We start from the raw sequence: 21,649 nt of genomic DNA on the forward strand, positions 1-21,649 counted from the left end.
TAATATACTAATGATGATTTATACTTTATACAATTTCGTCTATAAAGATGTTAACTACTAGCGATGGAAAGATTTCACAAATTTTATGGAATGTTCAATGTATTTTTTGTTTGAAATGGAAATTGTATTTCTGAAATAAGTTTTAGAGATGTATTTGTACCAATTTGTAAGCATTAATAACATGAATATTATCTACGGATATTATAAAATTATATAATACTGTTGCCTGCAGTTTTGCCTGCGTGGAAAAGATAAATCTTCATGGTACAAAATTTCAACCCCTATTTTATCCCCTACAATTGATCAAAATCCTTTCTTAGCTTAGGCTTTCTGTTGATAGAACACTATGTCAGTCAATCAGTCACCTTTGAGTTATATAGAGCTGTGCTCCGCGGTTTCACCCGCATTGCTCCACTCCTGTTGGATTTCACAAATTTTATGGAATGTTCAATGTATTTTTTGTTTGAAATGGAAATTGTATTTCTGAAATAAGTTTTAGAGATGTATTTGTACCGTGACCTCTGATATTTGCATGTTGCGATAGTATTGTATTGCGAAGTATCTATTGAAATATTTACCTTTTCTGAGGTAAGTATTATATTTTTAGAAGATTGCGATTTCTCTTCACCACTCCATAACTATAGGCATATAATAAAAACGTTAAAGATAATATCTGATAATTGGGATTATATTTAACTTTCGAACTCTTTATTTATTTATATTTATAACATTAAAGTATACAAGTATAATTTAAAACTTATTCAAGCTAAAGCTGAATAGCGTAATCAAAATGAAAGAAGTCATCGTAGATCTGTTGAATACAATACTCATTCATAACTTTTCTATTGTTACAGCTGATTCAAGACAATATGCTTCAAAGTCTAAGAATTACTACTACTTTTTGAACAATTGTAAGTATTCTTAACCATTTAATTGTTTAGTTGTACCTACAATCATACAAATAAATTAAAATGAATGTTAATAAAGGCATAATTCAAGAATGGCTTCACCAATTCGGTTTTTTGCATGATCCTTAGGTCCGGAAAGTTACTAATCTCTTTCTCTTATATATATAAAATTCTCGTGTCACAATGTTAGTCTGCATACTACTCCGAAACGGGTGGACCGATTCTCATGAAATTTTCTGTGCATATCGGGTAAGTCTGAGAATCGGCCAACATCTATTTTTCATATGTACCACGGGCGAAGCCGGGGCGGACCGCTAGTTACTCATAAATTTTTGGAAAACAATTAAAAAATAAGCGGCGGGTAAAGTCGGGCGAACAGCTAGTTATGCATAATATCAATGTGTATAAAACATTTCTGCTCATATTTGTGTTCTCGTACAATTTGTATTTAAATATAATGATTTTAAAATAATATATTTCATCGTTAACTTCGGACTGCAGGCGACTCATGTGTAATAACAGTTGCCCCAAGTAATTGAAACTGTATCGACTTCAAAGAGAAATGAGAAATTGTGTTTGTTGGTTGATCCTTTATTCAATATAAATAACTTTCTGCTATGCTATAGTTTCTCTAAGTTTATATATAATTAATATAGGTATTAAGAACTGCTTCATTTGGCACAACATAAAGAAGAGGATTAAAGTTCTTAAAAAGTATGGCAGAATTACTACAATTCTAGAAATACAAAAGACCGCAAAAGGTAAGTTTAAGAATAGATCGTTATTATTTGGTTAATGACGTGGAAGTAATTCAGCCATCATTTCCTTTCTTTGTCGGCCATTGTTGTGATTTGGATTATTACTTACATTATTCAGTATTAACACTAACGATATTTTTATATAACATAATAATATATGAAAGTCTTGCTCTACTTTTGAATAATATAACAATTCACTGTTTCAGTACCATTAAAATTAGTGCCCTTCTTGTATGAATATCTTATTTTTAAACTTTTATAAATGAACTTGTTCTAATAAAAATAATACTTATCTCAGTTTACATTATTTTTAATTTCTTACCATTAAAGAAATCATGAGCATATTTATGTATGTAGTATTAGTGATTCAGCTTTCAAGCTTTTATTGTTATAGCATGGAATCTATTTGCATGCACGAGGCCACTATCGACAATATGTAATATTATTAGTAAAATCCGAACAAACTTATATTATAACGATACAAATAGATTTCAATATCTATCATTCAACAAACAGATTACAGTTCAGAAAATGAAAGCTTAATTCTATTTATACGTTGTATTTTAATAGATTAAGGTTCCCGGGAAAACTAATAAGCTGGCTATCAAATTTGTAACATAAAACGGATTTAACAAGAGGAAATTGCCTGCAATTGTGTAACGAGATAATATGAAGCGAACACCAAATAGCTTGTTATACATATATCGCAGATGCCTTAATAAATCAGTATTGATTTAAAGCGATGCTTTAATATCATAGCTGAGCACATTCTCGGCTGTTTCGACGTTGATAAATCTTTGTTACATCATCAATGTCATCGATTCGATGAGACAATCTGGAGTCTATATGGAACTTGGAATTATTTTCTAAATAGGCTAAGGGTATTGTTAAAACACAATATTATGAATTAATGGATGAATGAATATCTACATCTCTTTCAACTTGGGTGACTGAAACAGGTATCTAACTTTTATCTTTAAAATAATATTTGGAGAGGACATTTCAAAAATAAGGTAGCAATAGAACATAGTTTTTAATTTTTATCATAATGATAGTCTAAAACAATGTAGGATTTGAAGCGATTGTAGGATTTTAGAACATTTGGATTTCATCGAAACTACACAGATCTCAAGATAAACCTTTCCATCCCGGCAAATTGGAACGGATTTTTTGCATAATAAAAAAAAATAAAAAGTGTTAAAAAACTTATTAAACATTCTTGGAAAATTATCAAATCGTTCAGTTTTCAGAAGGGTCACGAGAACCTCGAAATATAAGTTGTTGTGTGTTTCTAACGATTTAACTACTTAAATAAAATAGAATAATATTATCGCATTTATTTCATTCCAGACGAGTAGACAAATTCGCAGAGATATTAATTAAGGCACTCAAACAGAGCTCGTTAAATTTAATCTCATCTAACCTCACGATATCATTCAATGTATTGAAGTGAATTTTGTGCTATTCGCTAAGATTTTAAGTAAATCAAACATTATTTTGTTAAATATTACCCAACTAGTTATCATAATGTTGAAAGCTTTAAATGTTTTCAAAATTTCTTAATATTTTCTTATTCAAAATTGTCTTATTTAATTGAGAAGCTGTTAGCCTCGGTTTAGTCCAAATGGACATTTTTTTAAAGTTAATGAACTTATAACTAATTTATATTTAGTTATTTATGATTATTCGGTATTTACTGATTATCCATATCCGAGCTAAGATGAATCCATCAAACCAAAAGTCATTAAAATCCGTAGATTCGTTCTGAAGAGTACGTAAGTAATACGACTTTCTTTTACTCTTTGGTATATCTTATATATAAAATTCTCGTGTCACAATGTTAGTCTGCATACTCCTCCGAAACGGGTGGACCGATTCTCATGAAATTTTCTGTGCATATCGGGTAAGTCTGAGAATCGGCCAACATCTATTTTTCATATGTACCACGGGCGAAGCCCGGGCGGACCGCTAGTAATATATAATATATAAATAGATGTCATATAATAAGCCTTACAAAGAAAAACAAATGATTAAAATTTATTATGCTTACAAAGAAATGCTGCAAAGGATTTGTTTTGTTGTCTAACAATAGAATCGGACGAGAATTTATTCATTACGTATAAATCCTTTATTCTTTGTAAAACATTTTCTAAATGAGTTATGAGATACCTAATTGTGAAGAATGAAAGTATTATATAACTGAACCTTTATCAAGTCCATTTGTTGCAAATAAAAATGTATTTAGTTGAAATAGCTTTTCATTGAAGTCTTCAATCACAATTCACAAACCTACATAATATAAGGCTATACATAGGAACAGTTAATAATATTAAAAAATCCAATCAAAGCTTTTTCTTTTAATTGTATTCCCCACTTCTATACAAACCAAAAAGCTACTTTAAGTTACCAAATTCAAACCTACGGTTTTTTTTATCTATATAACTATGACTATTCTATATATTCTCTGATAGGTGGACAATAAAACAAGGCCACATTGGATTACGTGATTCCCGAGTCTTATTGATTCAATCAAATCATATACGTTGCTCGTATACATCGTTATTTCTTAACGTACCGATATTAATGTTATTGCTATTGATATCCCGGAGAATATTCCTTGACAATTTATTTGTTGAGATGTACAATAAACCATATAGACGATATTTACACAATATTACTATGAGCCTGTATTTATTTGAGTACGAGCTTTCCGCCCGCGGCTTCGCCCGCGTTTTCAAAGAAAAACCCGTTCCCGTAGGATTTCCGGGATAAAACCTATCCTATGTCCTTTCTCGGTTATCAAAATATCTCTATACCAAGTGCTTTTAATTTTCATTATTTTCAAATTTTCATAATTTTAAACTAGTGGTCCGCCCCGGCTTCGCCCGTGGTACATATTTTGCAATAAAAGGTAGCCTACGTCCTTTCTCGGGTATCAAAATATCTCCATACAAAATTTCATGCAAATTGGTTCAGTAGTTAAGGCGTGATTGAGTAACAGACAGACAGACAGAGTTACTTTCGCATTTATAATATTAGTATGGATTTGCCAACTTATAGCAATGATATATTATTATGACTACGTAAGTAGCAAATCCGTCAATGTTGGGAATAAAAAGTATTGTGGCCTCCCTCAGATTCAGTTACCTTTTTAATTTTTTAGAACTTGATAAAAATATGTAATTAAATTAGCATATAAAAATATGATTGTAACAATAATTTTAATTTGTCTCTATCTTAGGTAGAGTAATACGCCTACAGTTGAAACATATTCAATTAAATAATTAAGTAGAAAATATATATCGTCTGTAAATATTTCCCGAGCCTAACACTAATTGGTCGTGTCAATTCTATTGGCACGCTTTTAGGACGTGTCAATGTCAATAATGTGCGTGTTCATAACCTAATAGATGATGGCATTATACTTTCTTCCTCAATATTGTTTTCATTTGGCCAGACGTCTTAAACGTTCTCCGTTTTAGAATAAAAAAAATCTACAGTTTACAATAGTAATTCGATGTTAAGTAAGATTTAATAATGGCAATTGGAACAATCGGGAAAAATACCGGCGAAGTTTACAAGCCTTAATCAAGCCGAGCCTTAATTACTTTGGTATTCGACGGGATTACTTATAATGAAAAGAGGCAGTAATCTGTGACTACAAACGTTAATATAGTAGTAAGTTTAACTATAATTAAAATGTTAATCGATGAAGTTAACTCTATTGAAATGTCATTTAAAGGATTAGCTCTTATATTAAATAAATTACTTACAAATAAGTGCACAGCGTTATTCAACAGTTATTTACTATAACACGACCTTAAACACGACATTTCAATTCCAAATGTCAAAGTTAACTCTCAGTACCGATGCAATTACTAATACTGAACAATATTTATTAACCCTCACTCGTAGCACTCACAGGGAAACCACAAACTGTGGTTAAATACTTGTATCATTAAAACTCCAAACAAAGTTAAAATTTCAGCTTTGTACATACGTCTAAACATAAAAGAAGGGCGTGCAAACAATTTCACAGGCACAATTGTAAGGTCGTTAAAATATCTCCGACCTGCAGGGCTCGCAGAGGTCCGTGTAAAGAGCAGCTAATTAATATTTAGTTTCTCTTTGAAAATCCACGAGTCAACGAACCGGTGTCTTAAAATTCTTCTATAAATGTAATCATATAATTTCGTTTTGAATTTAGAGCAAGCTCATGATATATTTATAAACAGGTTGTTTTTATGTAGATTTTTCCATTACAAAATTAATTACTTGCCATCAGTTCCCTTTTCCTCGTTTTATCTCAATTTTAAGTACTAATTAATATGCATATTTAAAACGCGGCACGTAATGGAACTTTTTTGGATATAGGTAATGTAATTACAAGTTTAAGGATACTGTGTTACAGGTACATGTATAGTAAATTATTTCTACATATTCACAACTAGCTGTGCCCGTGGGCTATCTCACACCGAAAGACTATTTCAAATCGGACCAGTAGTTCCTGAGATTAGCGCGTTCAAACAAACAAACAAACAAACTCTTCAGCTTTATAATATTAGTAAAGATATAGTTTAGATAATAATTCATTGTAAGTAGTACTTTTATTCGTGTTTTATTTAACTCCTTCGAACATACATTTCACACTTACTAATTCCCTCCAAGCGTTACAATATTGACTGGCATGATTCAATAGACAGACCCGACAAGAGCTCTGAGGCATCACAATTATTGCTCGTATAAATGCAAATTGTAACCACGATCGAACTCAATGCAACCCTTTGGCCCAATTGATTTAATTTCATGAACCTGCCTTCGAAACGCCTATGAAGTGATTGTCTTGTAGACTTTCTTTAAATAAAGAAAGGAACTTAATTTACATGTATTGCATATAAAATTTGTAGGCTGCTAACTATGTTTCAAAATATAAGGGGCAAGGGCATATCAAACATATCACAGCCTTGTTTTTTCATAAGTTAGAATATAGTATTCACGAGCTTTTTTTCATATAATACATCTTAATATACCACCTAAAAATTAGCAAGGTTTTTTCATTGTGATAATAAATTATACTATAAAATCATGAAGATTTATTAATTAAAAGATTTAATTGTTTGGATATTTTTTCTTTAAAAATACACTGTCTCGAAGTCATAACAGGTACACAACCTTCAAAGGTTATTTATCCTTTTGAAAGTTGAAAGTCACAGCTTTACATAGAATACCTTGTAAATTGATAAACCTTTAGAGTAAATCGCAAATTAAACAAACTTATCTGAAATCATGATTAGTGGCAAACTATGAGGTTTACCTTTAGTGCTTTGAGCACTTCATTAACGAGTTATACTTAAAAGCTTTACTGCAGTATTAGCAGAATATACTTTACACTATAAATAGGTACAAAACTTTAGATAAAACAATCTGGTAGTACAATTAATAACTAAGGTAATATTTTATTCGCATAGATTTTTCTGATTGTTTTTGCTCTACCATATTTTTCGATAATTGCTTCTGTCCAAAAATAAAACAGTGTCTCGTTAGTCTAATTGTATTTGATAACTAAAAATATTTTAAACTAAATCGTTTTATTTGACTGTGATTTGCCCGAAAAAACGCAGATTATATTTGAAACAATTTAAATCTTCCAATTACCAAGGAATGCCAATCAAATATCATTAATTATTATTTATTGAAACTGAAACCTTTTCAATAGCACGGGATAAGTTTCGCTTTGTCATCACTATTGATGAGGTGAAAGATGAATATTGATTTTGTGCTCGTTAAAATATAGATTAAGGTTTGCGAATTAAACGTATAAAAGATTAAACCAACAAAATTGCTTTTACATTTTAGGTAACGCCCTTTACAGACTTAATAGTTAAGAGGATTAGGTAATAAATTGAAAACGCAAAAGTTATTGTATCATCCAACACAGATAGTTAATGCTAATATAGTGACTTTTAACTTAATTTTTACTACATTGTCACAATTTTAAGGTATGCTTTCAGTCTTTATTGACTGAAATATAATATTATTTATAACATGTTTCTTGTATCTTATCGTATATAGATCGAAAAACTAAAAATACAATTTTGAAGGTCAATTTCTCAAACTAGATTTTCCACACGTCACTAAATTTAGTCATAAAGGCATATTATTTAAGATTTCATGTCGTATAAGGTCATATACATGTGTCCGTTAATGGGTAATGAAGGACCTATAAAATTTACGACGACGCTGTAAAGTGACCTTCTATATCTTTGTTATTGTTTAATCACATGTCTTGTATGAAGCATAGGTAAGTTATTTTCCATAAAATAAGGAGCAATCACTAAAATTTTAAACCAAACATTTCATGATATTATTGTATCTGATAGAACAATTAGGTTTACTTACTACGGTACGATACTTTATGGTACATGTTGATTATTTCATTAAAAATCTTATGGAATGTGTAATTAATTAACTAACTTTTTTATATTTGCAATTGCTTTTATAATAAGGATATTAAAAAGATCACAGCAGTTCAAACGATAACATATTATTATACCGTTCATTATTTGAAAATGAATTTATAACTTTACACATTCTATGAAAGATGAGCTTAATGAAAGATAAAGCCTTGCACCGTGCACCGTAAAATAATATTTTGTCCTCACTCTAATATTTCCTCAAAATAGTGTATGAATACAGCATTGCTTATCTCTAGCTACTTTCGTTTGCAAGCTATAAAATGTATGACTAATGAAACAGTTTCATCTTCTCTAAAATACGAGTTTAAGGTTTCATTAGTGCTAAATTTCCGTCTTCGTGTGACTTGGAATTGTATTAAAACTTCCATAGTATATTTCCATAATATTAACCAGTGTTTCACTGACCTAATATTCCAGTGGAGCGTTCATTGATGCATAATAGACAGAAACCAACTTAACATAAACTTTGAGAAACTGTTCCTCTGTGTAAGCAAAAAATCTTGTTTAAATTTTATAAGTGGCTTCTTGCAAAGCGTTTGCATAAATGTTTAGTTTGTAGAATGCATGTGAAAGAGCTGATGAAAATATTACTCGCAGCTCGCGACTCCAAATATTTTGAGTAAAAATCTTCTTATTAGTTTAATTTGTAGCATGTTTTCTTTGTCAATTTATTCACACATGCACATACCACAATGAAGATCATAATCAATGGTTTATTGTGTTGCTCTTTTACCAAATAAAAGAACAATATACATGGTAACTTTAACCAAGCCACAGATCATGCACAAATATTGCAATCTCAAACGTAGATGTAACAGATAAAACACGCATCGCTCAAGCCAGATCTCGTAAATCGATATCGAGTGTAGGAACATGATTATTCAGCATCAAAACTCGATTCCGAAGTTTGTAACTGAAACAGTATCATATTTGTTGTAGTCTGTGGTAAAGCTTTGACATCATATTTGTTTGTATATCCTGTGTTTCCGATGGCGGTAAAATGTTCAAAATTCTATCACAACATTTTTAAATTGTGAAACAAAATAACAAGACTGCTTTGGAAAAAATATTTAAACTTGTAGCAGTTTTTAATAAGAAAAATATTGCTCAAAGCTTTGGTTTGTTTTCTATTTTCAATTTATAACTTTACTCTAGATATTTACCTATTAAAATGTTTTTTAGAAGCTTAAAATGCCATATTTTTTCATTGAGATATACATATATGGAGACGACACCGCCTACATCACTTATGTTCCGCTCAACATACGCCACATGACGTATGTTGAGCGGTTTTTTTTAATGGTTTTAAAGTGAAACGCATTAAATATGTTTTCGTGTGTGTTACGATATTGCACAAATAATACAAATAATACGGAAATGTGCAAAGGAATAACTTTCATCGGTAAGAACCTAACTAGATAATAATTTTTAAAACTTAGTTAGAGCAAAAAAATGGCGCACAGATTTTGTTCGTGGTGTCTCCTCCATACGTATAGTAATATTATCTCAATGTATTTTTTCCATTGTTGCAATGTAAAACAATGAGTGCTATAATGTAGACATAAGAATGATAATAGTGCTATAAAACTGGACATCTTCTCAATGGTTTATTACCACTTGTGACACTGGAGGAGGTTTATTGTCTTAGGAAAACGTAAATGTATAAATCTATGTAGTATTATCTCATATGTATTACTAGTATTTATAGCTATAAATCTTTAAAATATAACGAATGGAAAATATTAAACTGAAAAGACACCAATATTATTATAATATTCAAATTCCAACTTATTCATTCTACTACAAAACTTCTATTCTAAACTTCTATTAGGTACAAGAGCTTTTGCAATCGGCATAATACATACACTTATAAATTATTTACTACCAGTTGGTACACTGTAACAGGAGTTTCTACATTGAAGTTTGCTCTTATTATCGGTTAAATAAATTATTTCAAATATCTATACTAATATTATAAAGCTGAAGAGTGTGTTTGTTTGAACGCGCTAATCTCAGGAACTAATGGTTTGATTTGAAAAATGATTTCGGTGTTAGATAGCCCATTCATCGAGGAATGCTATAGATTATCTATATGTATATCATTACGCTATGACCAACAGGAGCGGAGCCACGCGGGTGAAACCGCGGAGCGCAGCTACTTTAAGATAAAGTTGTATTTTTGTAAGTACATAATATTAAACCAGACAAAAATATACTGGCCAGGTAAGTGCAGTCACTCAGATTTTTTATGACAAAGAAAATTTATGATATTCCTCGAAATAGACGGAGAAACCCTTTTAGCTTAACTTATATAAGTATGAGATATAAGCTGGATGTATTGTAAGTATAAGTGTTGAGGATACGGGAAAGCGATTTTTTCTTATTATAAAAGCTTTGGTTAGGGTAGAGTTAATATGATAGAAAATCCTTCTTAATATTGAATCATAATTATTAGGTACTAAATTTTACTGCCTCTTTTTTATGTTTTAATAGCCCGACGTTTGGAACACTTTTTAGATACTATGATGATATTCTCTAAAAATTAGAATCTACTTATTCTTATATATAAAAATGAATCGCAAAATGTGTTGGTAAGCGCATAACTCGAGAACGGCTGAACCGATTTCGATAATTCGATAAAAGTACGAGGATGGTTCTTATGTAGAGAAAACGTAAACATATACCACGGGCGAAGCCGGGGCGGACCGCTAGTATATCTATAAATTTAGACACCAACTAGTATAAAAACTTCTATAGAATAAATATTTAATCAACAGGCGACAATTTGAAGTCTCAGTGAAAATCACAGCGAGCAAATGATATTATAACTACCTCATATTGTGTTTCTCTTTCCTTACCACAATCCCTAAACACTCTTAAGTACGCTAAACTAGCGTAGAAATAAAATGATATCTAATTTCTTTCGATAGACATTTCGTAGAACCCCATTCAACCATTTTCTGTGTAGGTATATCAAATTTTAATATTGAAACGAATTTGGATAAAAATTAGAGGTTTCTAAGAATGTACTTTGAACGGAGAATGATTTCAATTTAATTTAAATATTAGTGTTACAATAATAGAAACTTTACAATCAATTCATTTTAACAAATACCGTCTCTATTGTATTTAAAGGCAAGCTGAAACAATAAAACAAATATACTTTGTTTTACCACTTTAATTTATAGGAAATAAAATGGATGGCTTAAATGAGAAAGCTTCAAAAATATTCGAAATTATTGCCAAAGAATAGGAACATACTTACTCTTAAAAATATCAGGAAAATGACTTAAAACATATTATTTTCATATCATCATCTTTTTGAACATATTTTAAATAAACTTTACTTACCTTCTACTTAAATAATAATAAATCTTTCTAATGCATGCCTAGTATGCCATAAAGGTACAAGTCCTTTTCTCACCAAAATGTAAACAAATTTAGGTAATTCGTTCCCCGAAACCTGAACAAAGTTCAACAAAATTCAGAGAAAGAAGGTTACATATAAATGTTTTGTTAATGTCGGGTCAAAGATAGATAAAACAAAACCTATTTAACTACGGAAACCAATGTTTAATCCGATTATGTTCCATTTGGGAGTGATTTAAAATGCAAAAGCTTTTAAAGAATTTTCAGTTTTAAATGAGTATTCGTAAGTACGTTTATAGTTTGCTGAATTCTTGTGAACTTTGAAAGAATACGACAATGTACCGTATATTTTATTGTTAAAAGTATACATATAAAGAATAACAAAAATATTAACATTCATAAAAGCGGTAGGTATTGCAAAAACGTTATTTTAAATACTGTGTTATATTATGTAAAACTAGGTTATAATGGATTACTGACAGAAAAACTGTAATAGGCATGACGACAGTATCCATAAATGATCGAATTAGTGTTTTTAAGGGAAAATTTATAATAAATAAATTAAAAATAGTCACTTAGAAATAGTAAAAACATTAAGATTAATGAGATTATCAATAAAATAAAACATTGAAATTCTGCAGTCGGCCATCTTGACTGAAACACGCGTGACGTCACGTCTATGTAAACAGCTTCGCATCAGGTATATTTTGTTGTTATGAATATGTTGAGAATACGCATTTTTATTTATTTTCTATTTTTTAACGTATGCTTTATCGACTCAGAACAGAAATATAATTGCGAATTCACGAATATGTGGTTCGGGTTTCTCTCCGTCCAATTTATACAATCATTTCATATTATTTTCTCTTTAATACTTTTTTTGGGTATTATTTTTATAAACTTTGAAATTAGATTCTATAATACTTAATAATTAAATATTTGTTTAATTTTGCTTCGCTATGCATACAGATAATTACGTATTTACGTAATAGTGACGTCACGCCTACGCCATGACACCTGTGAGCTGTTTTGGCACAGTTAATAAATATTTTTTGAAAAATAGCTTTTATCTTCGTTAAATTTAAGTATATTAGCGAAATATAGGGTTTTTCTTGTTTAATAAACGTATACACACATTATGGAAGAGGTTTTGAAAATCTTTCGTCATGCCTATTGTAATTGCCACAAATATAACATCCTTTAAATAGTTACCAAACCTTATTTTAAACATAAAAATCTTCCATAAATATAAGAGCACTCTTATTCCCATCACGTACAAAAGTCTCTGGGGAACAATTTCGATTTTATAGGTTATACAGCTTGTAGTTAATCGCGATTGGAGACCTTACATCACGTGATTAGGAGAATGAGTAGGGAGTTATTGTTACTATTTACTACATTAATAGTATACATTTAGTTCTTTATTGTTGTTTAGCTTGAGATGGTAAGTTCAATATATTACAGGTCTAAATTGTGTAAATAATGTCTGCTAATGTTAAATGAGCTTTACTATTAAGCTCAACGTTTGTAAAGAAGTGTTGTGTGTGAAGAAATAACAATGTTGGTTATGATAGGAATATTTATTATTATTTATGCGTTATGCGTCGTATAGTATTCGATCTGGAAGAACTTTCTTATATAGGAACTTACCTATAGCATGAATGATTAACTGTAGCATACGTTTAAAAATGCTTTTAATTATTTAAGAGGCTGAATTACAGTAAATTTTTACAACTGGTTAGGTACAAGAACATTCCCCATATAATTTATGCTTCAGCTATTTAATTATCGTATCAAGAGGTTCTTGATACCGCCTTGCTTAAGTGTTGATTTCTCTAGAGATCTCTCGAGCAAGACAAGTACATTTGTTAATGAATTAAGACGAAATATGAAACGATATTGTACTACAGAATGTAACACAATAAGATTATTTAGTTTACATAGCATGATTGTGTTTAATTAAGTGAATATGGTTAAGACATTCGAAACCTTTTGTATTTTATGTGTGTGTTGGTAAATCAGTCATTAAATAGGCTGTATATACCTTTATAATATGGCTTTGTGATACAAATCGTAAGAGATGCACATTGTCTTCGAAAACATAGAATTTAATTTTGAAATGATTTTCATTTTAATAGAATCTAATAATCTCTTTACAGCGTTATTCTTCTCAAAATGGTAACAGCTTTTTAAATTGGAAAACCCTAAGGGAAAAACGTATAAGAGATGCGCTTCGTCACAGGGTCTTTCCATAAACACAAATGCCAATAATGAGAAAAGTTTTGCGAGATATTTTGACAGGCTATTTTATATCGCCTTCCGTTTAAATTCACGCAATTTTTCTCCCTTTTTAACCGACTTCAAAAAAAGAAGGAGGTTCTATTCATCGGTATATTTTTTTTTATGTATGTACACCGATTTCGCCGAGATTTCTGAACCGATTTACGTGATCCTATTTTGTTTTCTCTATTATATCTTTTCTAGGTTTTATTCACTTTATTTCACGTCGGATATCAAACAAGATTTTGTGCCCGAATATAAGGAGAATAAACAACAACGCTCGATGTTAATGAATTGGTTGTTCAAAATTAATGAAGCCAAAACCATAGAGAGTAGAACCAGCAATGTCTTTGACAAATCAATATAGATGAAACCTTTCATTGGGGAATTTATTCTCAGATTATTTGTTAATAAAAACGGCTTTATTTCTGCCATAAATATATTCAAGCTGCTATTATCCACAGATACGACTTACAATAAGGTTTTACGTAGGGCTCTTGAATTCACTTGTTGCATCGTCGGAATTCAGCTCGTCTTAACTAAAAAGGAGATTTTTTATATTCATTCTATAAGTTTTGAATGAAACATTATTTATTATACTCTACATTATTACAAAACAAGAGAAATACAAGTAAACAGAAAGCGGTCTTATCGTTATAAGAGGTTTCAGCCAGGCAAAACAGTTTTAATTTGAAACAAAAAATATAATAAAACATAAAATATATTAATAATAATATTATAACACACACATAATAAAACAACTGTAACCTATTTATGATACATTGTTGCTGGTAACATTTGATTGAAGTAATCCTTATAAATTAACTTTATTATCTAGAATACCTATCTTCTCTTATATATAAAAATGAATCGCAAAATGTGTTGGTAAGCGCATAACTCGAGAACGGCTGAACCGATTCCGATAATTCTTTTTTTATTATATTCCTTGAAGTACGAGGATGGTTTTTATGTAGAGAAAACGTAAATATGTACCACGGGCGAAGCCGGGGCGGACCGCTAGTGCTATATATAATAAGATTATTATCATGCACATAACGGCTTTCGATCAATAATATAACAAAGACATAATGATATGAGAATGCCTTTACATGTGACCTGGAAAACTTTACCCTTTGCACATTATACTTCATATGAGCGGCTTACCAAGAAGGAAATAAGCCGATTGATAGCAAACTTAATATGTCGTTTGTGATATTTTATAAAAAAATATTACTTGTAGTTTGTAACAATACGAGACAGAGAGATTTCCTAACACCTTTTTATATTGTAGGTGTCGTGTATCTTCACTAAATTATTAATACGAAAGTAACTCTATCTGTCAATCTGTTTGACTGCTCTTCCTTCACGCCTAAAACATTGGATTAATTTTTATATTTAGTACCAACGAATTCTGAAACCTGAGAAAAGACTTCGCCCTCGGAGTATAAGATCTATCCTATAGGTTTTATACTACAAGGGTGAAGAAGCGGGCAGAAAGCTAGTTTATTATAAAACTAGTAAGATTATATTGGCTTAGGTTTTTGGTTTACAAAAAATAATCTACAATATAAAAACAAGCGAAATTTCAGGAAATAAGCTCTATTAGTATAGTAATTCAAGGCAAAAATAGTTGAGTGAGAGATGTGTTTCACAGTTAAAATATACATTAGATAATGAAAAGGCTTTGTAACTGAACTGTGCAGCTGCTTTTGACACTAGCTGTCCGCAAAATACGAGTTATAGTTTGCTTATTTGCAACAAAATTAATATCCGCTTCAGGAACTTCGATAAAATCGTGACTTGAGTTTTTGCGTGTAACGAGCTAAGAAGATTTATAGCAAATTATAGAAATATCAGAGATAGTAGCTTGACCTTCAGGTGCTTCAATAAAGTGTGAATTAGGGATTATTTTAGAAATAAGGCATTTTACAACTTACAGTAAAGAGTTACACATAATGATAAATATCTTGATATGAATAATACCATAATAAAAATAAATGTATTCCTATGCAAAATTAATTGCTGTAATTAATTATTGTATTGAATAGGAATAGTTTTTTAAACAGGCACCTAATAAGCTACAACAGTGTAAAATCTATCACCACAGTTTTATACAAAAGGACAGATATTTTAATACACAAAGTAAATAGGTTAGTCACACCCGATGGTTTGGAAAATAAAGGCACATGTGATAAATCTCAATCAAATTCTAATAAGCCTCTAAGTGGTACTTATTCCTGAGAAAATGGAAATTATTCCGAAGAAATTTAAAAGTATAAATTTTAGAATAGGGATAGATTTATTAAATTTTAAAAATTATTTCTACTCTTATGCTTTTCTCATTTACATAAAATTAAGCTGCGATATTTCCTTAGCAATATTATGTACCAATAGATAGTTTTACCTATTTAATCCGATTAATTCAAAGTAAACCCCGATAGTAACATTTTGTTTCAGGAGGTATTTGCATATTAATAAGTATCGAACAGAATAATAAACACACTATGATTGTATCTTCATTGTGTGCTATAAACAACCGCATTTTGAAATGCCACATAATATATAACAAATGACTATTGCCTAATTTATATTTTTTACACAAACCAACAAGAAGAAAGAAACAATTAATTTATTAAAATATAATCATGAGCATTTAGCAGATTATTATTTTATCTAGCAATGCTAATGCTTTATCTGTGCCATCAGATATCCACATTCCTTTATAACATTGAAATTGTAAAATAGTTCCAAGTTTTCCATAATGAAATAAGTTTAATTACATTTTTATAACAAGGAAAGTAGCAATCGGCTAAGACTGTGAAAGGCTGCTTTATAACTACGTGCAAATTACTTTTACGTGTAACTCTTAGCAATTGCGATCATAAAAGTTTAATCATTTATTAAAGTTGACGTCCGTTCAAAGGAAAACACGGATTAGGGGCGTATTTTATTTGAAACTAGATTTTCCCGCGCTTTTACGCTTCAATGTTCTTCTTATTTTGTGAACGGAGAAAATTGGGTCATTGCAAAAAAGAACTTGATTAATAAGGGTAGTTAAGAATTTACTTAAAAAATCTAATACATATATAAAATTCCTGTGTCACAGTGTTAGTTACCATATTCCTCCAAAACGGCTGGACCGATTCTCATGAAATTTTCTGTGCATATCGGGTAGGTCTTAGAATCGGCCAACACCTATTTTTCACACCCCTAAGTGATAAGAGTAAGGCAGAACAACGTTTGCCGGGACAGCTAGTAGGTATTATAATAATATAATATGGCTGAAACTTCATGAATACAAACTATGAAGTTTCAAGCATATCATAATATTATAACATTAAAATAAGGCAATCAACAATAAATATATTGTTTGGATATGATAACAAAGTGTGTAGGGGGAAAATATAACAAGGAAAATTGGCTCTATCTAAATAGTCTGAAGAGGCGTTTCACCTTAAAAATTATATTTAAATTCTTCAAGCTGGAATACTAATACCTTCTGTATGTTGATATCTACTAAACAAATACTGCATAAAACAGAAGCTTGATGTTCAAACTCTGAAAATCAAATTAAATCAAATCAAATCAACATCTGAGTAACTCTATATAAGACTGGCAACATACTTAATATAATAAAAAACGGCTGAATAAACTAAGCTTTCCTAAAATCATAAAACTAATTATTAATCAGGTATAATATTAAAGTTGATAATAACTGTTACTCGGTTGTAAAAGCATTGCGGTAATATAATAACCCAACAGAGTATTATTCGATACACAATATTCATCTAACTATTGAACACAATATGTTGTGCATGTCGAATTTTTGCTCGCTTTTGGTTTTACTCCCTTGTATTGTGAGTAATTGGGTTATCCGTCTATCTATAAACAATTATTCTTTTAGCATTTTTATTCAGGGTTTATATTTTGATTATCTTCTTCCAATTAGAAACAGAGTATAACTACATCATAATATTCGTTTCTACACTTCAATTTGTTTTGAAATTAAAAAATAATTAAGTACATTAATATTGCCATTTTACCATACATGGACGACTTTAATATTTAATCAAGATAGTAGTACAAGTAGATAGTATACAATATAGCTTATTCATGGAATAATGTATTAAATAGAAGCAATGTTATTTTAACACTATAAATATAGAAATTCCATTGACAATTTATAAAATAATTTTCATTCTCCACACATAACATAAATTAAGGCTATTTATAAGCATATAATGTGGGTCATTTATAACGCAACAGGCCGCTGACCTCGCTCCACGACCATTCCTTTTTGTTTTTTACGTTTCCACACAAATATCCATATTATAGCTGTATCGCTTATTACTTTCATTTGGAGAAAGGAGGCACATTTTTACCCTGCGAGCAATTTTATGGGGCACGGTCGCATTTTGAGGAAACTGAACGGAAAATCACGGCTGAATAAATTATATTTTATCGTGTAATGCCAACAAATTGTTTTAAATTGAACACCAAGTAACTTGAGATATTTCTGATTAATGTTTATATGTACATACTAGCTTGTTGAATTAAAGTTTACCGATCGTAATATACGATAATGTTAGGGCTTTATTTGATTTATTTTTTAATAAACACCTTATATCACGCTCAGTTTCTTCCATATTTGTGGAAAATTCAATTTATATAGTAAAGTAATACATCTTACATAATACCAGTAGGTATTTTTTTTTTAATTCCGATGCTTAATACAACATTTGCCATTTTTAACAATCAAAAGTACATAATTTGTTTATTTTTATACTAGGTAACTATATTATTATATTATACATATGTAATCCTCACCAATTAGGTAATGTTACCAGGGATAAAAGCGTTAATTAACAATGCTATATACTATATACAATTGGGGCGTCTATCACAAAGCATTGTCTCACCATTGTGAGGCAATCAAGATCACAGATGCGATCGTATTACACTATCATTAGGCCTTGTTGGAGATTGAGAGCAATTCGAAGGTATATCACGTATAATACATGTAACGTATGAAGCTACTTGAACTCAATCTAAAACGCTTATACATTATCTACAAACCATTTTAGAATCGTCGAATTTTACGACGATTGTATGAATGTAGAAGATGTATTGTAGAGAATATTGTGTTTATAATCTTAAATATAAACTGTATATACAAAAATTTTAATGTAGATTTTAATATATTATTACAATAGAGGCTAACGTTAAATTCGGATATAATATTTTAATGTTTAATGTATACGATATACGATCGTGGAAAATTAAAAAGTTATTTAATACATATTGACCATAATATAGACAATAATCGTTTTAAAATACTCTATTAAAAGCTGGCTAATAAGTTTTATTTTATATCTCCGTAACGTTATACGTAGCATGTTTAAAGACTTATTAACCTGCATCTTCCATTTTCGTAACTAATTATATGGATATTTTGAGGAAACTGATGTTAATTAGAAGCTTGTAAGCATGGAAAATAATTTTGTAATAAGTATACTTCACCGATTCAATTTATTTTCAATAGAATTTTGAATTTTTTATTCCTTACATTCTAAACAATCTCACATTCCAATTTTTAACAAGGCAATTACTTATGCACATTAAATTTTTATCAAATTTCTTATTACGGACCATGAAAATGTTTCACATATTATGATACTCTTCTTATATATTAGGGCTATTGTTTTAAGAATAGAAACCAAACCCTTTTTGGTTTTTGGGATGTGAGCCACAAACGCTGCTTTTGTTTTCGTATGTAATTTTTACTGTGACTCTCCGGTGACTCTACTTATAGACTTTCTCTATCTATTTGCCAAAACATATTTTTAATCGTATCTTATGAAACTTTGTGGAAAAACATGTTGTATTTTCCAGGTCAAAAGGTGAGGATGAAAATGTTAAATTTTCAAACAACTCCAAATCACATTATATATGAGAAATAGCTACCTACAAGTTACAACATGTAACTATTTTTCATATAGCAATCATATCTGAGTTTATGAGTCACACATTGAGAGTAACAAATGAAATAAAAGATATATTAATTCACATTTCGAAAAGAAAAGCCCAAGGCCGGAATCACTAACCCGACAAGAGTACTTGAGCATTCTCTTTTGTTGCGTTCTCATTACTAAGACAAAAATTCAATTGTTCAAATTCAAGTGTAAAATTAACAATTACAATATAATATAATATAAAGTGTCATAAACGGAGTCAAGAAGACCGAGCCTATGTAGCCTATAGCCGAGAGGTAATGGTCCAACCGTGTTATAACCAAGGGTAAATTTATTTGTATCTGCTTCATATAGAAACTTAGCTGACTAGATAAAAAGGACGCATTTTTAATCCGGGTATAAGCCGAATGCAATACTTTCTTTTAGATTTTAATGGGCATCAGCTCTTACTTTATCTGTAATTTTCCTCTTCATGTTTTTATTTTGGCATAGGAAAACCCTAAATGTAATGTAGTAATGCACATTTCCCAAATCTTATTGATTACCTAATCAAGATGGGATTGAAATGTAATGAATTTCGATATGATTTTAATAGGATAGGTGAAAATTTTTAAATGAAAGGGGATGGACGTTGATACATAATCTCTCAAAAAAACCTTAGCTGTTGCAAACTTAAATTCGCAGCAAAAACTCACATTTTTCATAGAATGCGTATGAACACAATATCAATACAAAGATAAAATAAATAATATTCTGCAAAATAATATACTCCCACTGGGTTTTTATATTTTATCGCAGCTTTATTTAATTTTAAAATTCCCCTGAAAAACCAAACGCAACACGTCAACAAAAAGGCACTACTGTGTATTGCACACAAATATTTGTTTTTCATGCACACTGCAGGCGATTCTATTTAAAACAACCGTACAAACATCTGACATACATTTCGCAAACTGCGCAAAGATCAATATGTAAGTTATTTTGGGTATTCAATTTTCTGAGTTTCCATAGCCCGCTGAACAATGCTTTTGACGTGGGACTAAATATACTTTTCGGCCAGCTAGTTGATTGACTTTCACAATAAAAGTTGAAGACCACAACTTTAATTAGAAAACTCGGTTTCCAAAACAGCAACTTCGGCTCAGGTTGCCAATATAATACGTTCATTGATTACCGTTTCAGAAGTATTAAATTTACAGAATAAATATTCCCCTTTACAGAGGTTTCACACAAAAATATGTGCTCCCAAAATTGGCAAAGTAACCTCGGCCAAACACAATATTATAATTTTACTTTGGAAATTTTCATCAGTAATTAAGTTTCAAAATTCGTTTTATAATATTACATTACATTAGAATACTCTGATGTAGCGTTAATATAACGCTACATTAGAGCCATGTTTATGTGTTTTTTTTTTATTGTTATATTTTGTATAAATTAACTAGACTTCTCATTTATTTTTATCTGAATAAATATTAAAGGGCAAACAATGATACCCAAAAATACTTTTTTCACTTGAAATAGCAGAATGACTAAGTATCCACCTAAGGTATCCACACAAATAAAAATATAAAATCAAATATTATGACAAGAACTGCCACACGATACCTTTGTTTAATTAACGATCATATAACATTATTTCATATAATTGATTAACCTCCCTTGATGTTATGAGATATTGGTAAATATTGTGCAATTATTTACGCTTCCTTCTGATTTGCCTTTAAAAAAATCTCATTAAAAACTGTGTCTTATTTCACCCATGCCGATTTTATCGAAAATGTTCAAAGAAACATCTAAAATTAGAAAAATACAAACAACATTTATATATTTTGATTCATGTATCTTAAATTCGTACTTGTTTTTGACTGAAATGGCGTAGTTAA

General features: G+C 30.0%; 3 long non-coding RNA genes across 3 annotated transcripts in view; 1 reads left to right on the top strand and 2 right to left on the bottom strand.

The window, feature by feature from the left end:
* LOC149487008 (uncharacterized) overlaps positions 1 to 12,182 on the bottom strand; it is a 109,119-nt gene extending 96,937 nt beyond the window's left edge. The window contains exon 1 of the long non-coding RNA XR_016315833.1: positions 11,992 to 12,182. This is a non-coding gene — a long non-coding RNA (uncharacterized LOC149487008). The remainder of the gene's footprint in view (positions 1 to 11,991) is intronic.
* Positions 1 to 21,649, top strand: part of LOC149487000 (uncharacterized) — a 412,994-nt gene that overhangs the window by 364,763 nt on the left and 26,582 nt on the right. The gene's annotated exons all lie outside the window — the stretch shown is intronic.
* LOC149487006 (uncharacterized) overlaps positions 1 to 21,649 on the bottom strand; it is a 191,238-nt gene that overhangs the window by 105,590 nt on the left and 63,999 nt on the right. The gene's annotated exons all lie outside the window — the stretch shown is intronic.

The sequence above is a fragment of the Colias philodice genome, chromosome 7 (assembly GCF_061535455.1).
Source record: "Colias philodice isolate Cphi_HAF_F1 chromosome 7, ilColPhil1 Martin Lab GWU primary, whole genome shotgun sequence".
Classification (NCBI taxonomy): Eukaryota; Metazoa; Arthropoda; class Insecta; order Lepidoptera; family Pieridae; genus Colias; species Colias philodice.